At 57.0% G+C, this 6157-nt stretch overlaps 1 long non-coding RNA gene across 1 annotated transcript; it reads left to right on the top strand.

Moving 5' to 3' along the window:
• Positions 1 to 586: 586 nt before the first annotated feature.
• On the top strand, positions 587 to 5022 carry LOC111549142. The gene is made up of 3 exons (XR_002733611.1): positions 587 to 2047; positions 2318 to 3663; positions 3753 to 5022. It is a non-coding gene; the product is annotated as an uncharacterized LOC111549142 (long non-coding RNA).
• Positions 5023 to 6157: the final 1135 nt, after the last annotated feature.

Below are 6157 nucleotides of genomic sequence, written 5' to 3'. Positions count from 1 at the left end.
GGGCATAAGGGCGGGGGAGCAGGGAGGAGTGGACCTGGGACGCAGACCTTTGCAGCTGGGGCCCCCACCTGCCTCACTCATGGGATTCCTTGGACAGAGGAAGGAGCTGGGCTGAGGTTCAGGAGCCTCTAGTAGAGTCTCAGCCTTCCAGTCTCCGCCCTGCTGTGGCCTCACTGTGTGTCCTCGGCAAGTTCCGGTCCCTCTGAGGCCTCAGTCTCTCTGTGCAATTGAAGAGGCCTGGGACCAGACCATCTGCCATATTCCTTTCTGTTTCTGTGACTTGAGCCCCAGGGTACCCACCCTGCCAGCATTCATGGGGTGCTGAGTGGGCCCAGGTAAGCTGTCCCTTAGCTACTGTGTGACCTCAGGCAAGGCTCTCGGGCTCTCTGAGCTTCAATTTCCCCATCTTCCAATGAATGGGGGCTTGAAACAGACCTACCGATCTGGGCCTGGCCCTGGGCAGCCCTCCCCCCTCCCCTCCCCTCCCTTCCCTGTGCCCCCCTCCCCCCTTCCGTTTCCTGTGCCCCCCTCCCCCGCCACACCTTGTTCCCCAGCTCTTGAAGCTGAGTCTCCTCAGCGGCCCACAGACTGGCTCTGATGAGAGGTTCATTTTCCTTTCTTTGTGCAGGTGACAAATTCTACCGCCAATAATCACTTGTGAAAAATCAACAGTGAAGCCCAGCGGCTCCCGGCCCCGGAGAAATTTGAGTGGATTTCCGGAAGAGCAAGGTGGAAAAAACCCAGGGGCAGCAGTGGGACCCAGGACTGGGGGGGCCCGGGAGGGAGGACTCCGCTCAGCAGAGCGCAGGACAGGGCTGCACCTCGGGGGAGGGCCCCACTGCACCCCCCTCCTCCCATCGCATCACAGAGCCTTTGCATAGGATGATCCCTCTGCCTGGAATGGCCCTTCTTCTCCCCCTCCTGTGCAAGAGGACAGGGGGTGCGCAGGAGACACTGGGGAACAGGTGCTGCTAGAGGGAGGCTAGAGAAAGGGCAGTAATGGCAGAAAGGGGCAGATGGGCCTATTCTGAAGGACTGAATGCTGGGGAGGAGCTGGGTCACCTGCAGGACAATAGGGAGCCATGGAAGGTTTTTGAGCAGGGGATGGATATGTAGAAAGCTCTGCTTCACTCGGCTTGTCCGTGCCTCTTCAAGTCTTCAGGGGAAGACTTGCTCGGTCTCCATGGACCCAAGCCCTCATCCTTTCTTGGGAAGGAGTGTAAAGAATGAATGGAGGTGCGGCGGTGATGGGGGGGCGAGGGGACAGGTTGGGATGACTAACGCAGATGGCGGGCCACTCCTGTGCCTGTCTTATGTCAGGGTCAGGGCTCCTACAGGGCAGTGCAAATGGCGAGTGGGTGAGCCGGGCTTGGAGCCCAGGTCTGTCTGACCACAAGGCCCCAGCTGGAGGAGGATCCTGGTAGCGACCTGCCTGTGGGAAGAATTCCCCTAAATGGTCTCATTTGTGCCTCTTCCTCATTCTGAGGAGGGGCTCTGTCCTCACTGACCCATTTTGCAGACGAGGAAACCAAGGTTCAGAACTGTTAGGGGTTTGAGTTCACCAACGAAACCAGTATTTCTGGCTTCTGAAGCACTGCTTGGCACGTGGCAGGTGCTTAACGAAGGGATGGGAGTCAGGCTTTGAGGCTTTGGACTCCAGAATCAGTTCTCTCCAAATAGCACCCAAGAGATTTCTCTGAGATGGGGCTGTTCTCAGACAGTGTGAAAACCCCAGAAATAGAATTTTCCGGGAAACCTTCAACCATCTTGGAAATATGGCCCAGTGAGGGAAGGTGGCTTGCCTAGGGCTGCACAGCACACCAGTGACAGAGCAGGGACCAGGACCCAGGGCTTTAGACTTTCCCTCCTCCTCTAGGCCCAGGCTGGTGAGCACAGTGGGCTCAGCCCAGAGCTGGAGAGGAAAGGCAGGTACTGCCTACCTAGTTCCGTCCTCCACAGCTGCACAGGAGGACCTGAGACAGGCAAGGAGAGAGGATGCCTGGCCATAGTGGTGGAGCAGCAGGACTCCAGAGGGGACAGCAGTAAGGTGGGAGGGACTGAACCCCTTCAGCTCCTGCCCTACACCACTGCCGTGCGAGCCTCTGAGGCCCACCTAACCCACTCAAGACTGCACCGCCCCTCCCATGCTGCCACATTGCCACTAAGCACACAGTTTCCATGGTGACCCCTGCCCCCTGGCTGCTGGTGAGGTCGGTGGGCGCCCCTCATGGTCCGGCTCACTTGCTCTCTCCCCGTCTTTCTCTCCATCCCTCTTTATCCCTCCCCGTCTCCCTCCCTCTCTCCTTCTCTCTCTCAGTCCAATCTCTGCCCTGCTGCCCTCCATCCATCTAGTTCTCTCCTAGACTTCAGCTTCAGACAGACGTGGTTTGAAAGCTGCAGCCCCGGCCTTCCTCAACTGTGTGACCTTGGCTACGCCCACGTGCCCATTGCCTCACCTGGGCCTCACTTTTCTCATCTGTACCATGGAGTTGGCACCCCTGGCTCTGGCCTCAAGGTTTGCCGCGCCTGCAGAGGCCCCTGAGCATTCAGCAGGTACTCACTCAGTGGGAGCTGCCAGACGCTGAATGTGTGATGGGAATCATTGGATCCGGCCGCCTCTCCACCCACCCGCCACCTGACACCGCCTCCTGGCTCTCCATCACTGCCCAGGAGTCGGGCAGCCTCCCCGCTCCCTGCTATTTCTTCTCTGGAGCTTCCCAGGAGGTTAATAGCAGCTTCTCACCAGGATATTGGGCTTTTTTTAGGAATCTCCTTGCCTCTTTCTTCTCTGTGAGGATATTCTCAGGATGGCTGTGGCACAGGAGGGAAGGAAGGAGACTCTCTAGGCATTTGCCAACTAAGAGGGGCACTTAGGAGTAGGTGGGGTGCCAGTTCCAGGCAGGACTTGGGGCAGACAGTGCCCTGTTTCCAGAACAGCTCCCAGTGCTGGGCTAGGCTGGGCTTAAATGCAGTGGGAGAAGCTCAGGGGTGGGGTGGGGTCACAGGCTCCACTTGGAATGGACCAGGTCATTTGACTATGGGGGTGTCTGTGAGCCTGGTGGGGCCTCAGTCTCCCCTCCTGGAAGGTAGGCCTGATGGTCTATGCCAGCCTCTAAAGGAAGGGAAAGAGTTTCGCTGAGCTGCAGATGGAGGTGCAGACAAGGTGAGGGGCTGGGTGTCGGGGGAGGCCAGCGGAGCGCCCAGGACCCCTCTGGCTCCACCCCAGGTCCTTGGGCTCCACCTGCTCTCAGCCCTGTCCTGAGCTCAGGAATGGTCCCAGGACTGAGAAGGAGGTCAAAACTCTGCAGCCCTTCCACTACTACTTCGGGGGGCTCAGCACAGCTCCTCCGGGCTCATGTCCCCAGGCCCTTCCCTGGTGTGACCCCCCCAACCAGCCCCGCACAGGAGGGGAGGTCCACCTCTTATGTGTGTGTTTTAAATTGCAGTAAAATGTACGTAACATGAAATTGACCATTTTAGCTTTGTAAGTATACAGGTCTGTGGCATTCGGTACATTCACAATCCCGTGTGGCCATGACCATCATCCATTTCCGGGGCTTCTGCATGATCCCGAATAGAAGCTTGCACGCCCTGTGCCACGCCCCTCCCACCTCAACCCCCCGTAACCGCTGGTCTTCGTCTCTATGAATTAAACTATTCCAGGTACCTCCCATCAGTGAAATCATAAAATATATGTTCTTTTGCATCTGGCTTATCTCACTTAACATAATGAGACAACCCCCTCTTAACAGACTGGTAAACTGAGGCACAGAGAGGCTACGGGACTCTCTCCAGCTGTGCGCCCCTTCTCACCGCCTCTCTGTTCTGCCTGTCCCTGTGAGGGTGGAAGTATGCCGGCCATGCCCACGCTTCACTGAGGAAGAGAGACAGCAGCCCCACGGTGCTATGAGCCCCCAGGATTAAGACCTCCAAGTTTGGTGCTCACATATTCAGTGGAGCCACACAGCACTGCCCAGGAGAGCCCAGGGCCTGAGTCGGGCCAAGGTTTAATGGGGAGCAACCAGGGACCGCCAAGCCTCTTTTCGGGTCCCAGTGTCTCTTTTCTGAGGGTGACTCTGTAACTAGGCCCTGAGGATTGCCTTGGGCTATGCTGACACCTCTGGATTGTCTGGGTAAGGGAGGGGACAGGCGTGGAGTCAGCAACAAGGCCCAAGAGGCCACCCAGGGCAAAGGAGAACCTGATAAGGGCCTCTGGCCTCCAGGTGACCCACACTGCCTGGCACAGCCTCCACCCCCATGCCCTGCTGGGCCTCCCAGGCTCCATTTGTGTGTGTGACTGGGGAGGGCCAGGGTGGCTGGGAAGATTTTAGGATATGGGAAACACATTTATTACGCTTTCAACGTAAGCCTGGGGACCCAACAAAATCAGGCATCTGGTAAAGGGAAGGAAAAATGAAAGATCTTTCCTGGGCCCCACTCACCTTCTTACGCTAATACTTAAGACCTTTTGTGATCTGGCCCAGTCCATACGTCCATCTGCCAGTCTGGTCCTCCACTCCTTGATCCTTCCATGGAGTCATGCATTCGGTAAGTATTGACTGAAGACGCCTCCACCCAGGCACAGCGTCAGTCTCTGGAGCCACGGCTGCAGCTGTGAGGAAGGCAGATGTGCCCTGCCCTCCTGGAGTTCCTGAGCTGGGGTCCTACGGCAACACCCAGCATGAAGCAAATAATCAGATGATGCCTAAGTACAGGCAGTGCCCAGGGCTTTGGGGGAGCCAGGGCCTTGTGAGGGATGAGGAAGCAAGCTGGATGAAGACTGGGAGTCACAGAGGGTGCCGCTAAGAGGCTGCTGAGCAGAGGGATAGATGGAGCCAGCCAGGCAAAGGGCTTCAGAAAGATCAGTCGGGGCAGGGGGAACAGCATGCAACATGGCCCGGAGGTGCCAAAGAATTCAGTGAGTCTGAGGAACCTGGAGGTCAGGCAGCGTCGGCCATCATCAGTGAAGAACAGCTGGGGCAATGGGGCCAGGGACTGCGCAGGGGTCACTCACTCAGGACTCGGGGCCAAATGAAAATAGAGTGGAACGGGGGCGGGGGGGGGGGGGGCTTACCATAGGGGATTGGAAGTGTTAGAAGGGGACAATGAAGGCCTGGCGCGGTGGCTCATGCCTGTAATCCCAGCACTTTGGGAGGCCGAGACGGGTGGATCACGAGGTCAGGAGACCGAGACCGTCCTGGCCTACACGGTGAAACCCCGTCTCTCTAGTGGTCCAGCAGGGGCTTCACCCACCACTTTTTAATTTTTATTTTATATATTTATATTTTTTTCGATACTGAGCCTTGTTCTGTCTCCCAGTCTGGAGTGCAGTGGCGCGATCTCGGCTCACTGCAACCTCTGCCTCTCAGGTTCAAGCAATTATCTTGCCTCAGCCTCCTGAGTAGCTGGATTACAGGCGCCCACCACCACGCCTGGCTAATTTTTTGATTTTTAGTAGAGATGGGGTTTCGCCATGTTGCCCAGGCTGGTCTCCAGCACCTGAGCTCAGGCAATCTGCCCGCCTCGGCCTCCCAAAGTGCTGGGATTACAGGAGTAATCCTGTAATCCTTTGGGAGTCACCGTGCCGGCCATGCCCCCTGCTCTTAGTTCTCACTCCCAACCCTTTCACCCATCAAAGGTTACACTGGGACCCTGCGTCTGTGAGGTGGGGAGATATCTGAAGCTGGACTGGGAATCCCCTCCCAAACGGGATCCTGGGGACTTGCAGACGGCTCGGTTGCCCCCACTCTTCATCATCCCCATGGCTCCACCGCAGCCCCGCTCCTCCGTCCTGCGTCCAGCCACCCTCCGAGGAGATGGGGGAGGGGTGCAAGGGGCTTCAGCGCAGGGAGGGGCTGCAGGGAGGGGGAGGAGAGGTGGGTGTGAGGCCAGAAGACGGAGGGAGATGGGGAAGGAGAGGGGGACCCAGAGCAGCGGACAGCAAACCTAGTGAGCAGCCACCATCAAAACAGGGGCGGTTCACTGAAACTTCTGTGTGTCTGCTGGCTTCACACTCTCCGGCTTCATCTTCACTAATATTATTCTTAAATTTTAGTTTTGTAAATGTTTGTATTTTATTTTGTTTATTAGCCGGAATTGCTAATGCATTTACACATTTGAATATTTAAGAGGTGTGTGCAATACCGAGTCTCCCCGC

This window comes from Piliocolobus tephrosceles, chromosome 19 (genome assembly GCF_002776525.5).
Source record: "Piliocolobus tephrosceles isolate RC106 chromosome 19, ASM277652v3, whole genome shotgun sequence".
Taxonomy (NCBI): Eukaryota; Metazoa; Chordata; class Mammalia; order Primates; family Cercopithecidae; genus Piliocolobus; species Piliocolobus tephrosceles.
This window is presented reverse-complemented; position numbering and strand designations above follow the sequence as displayed.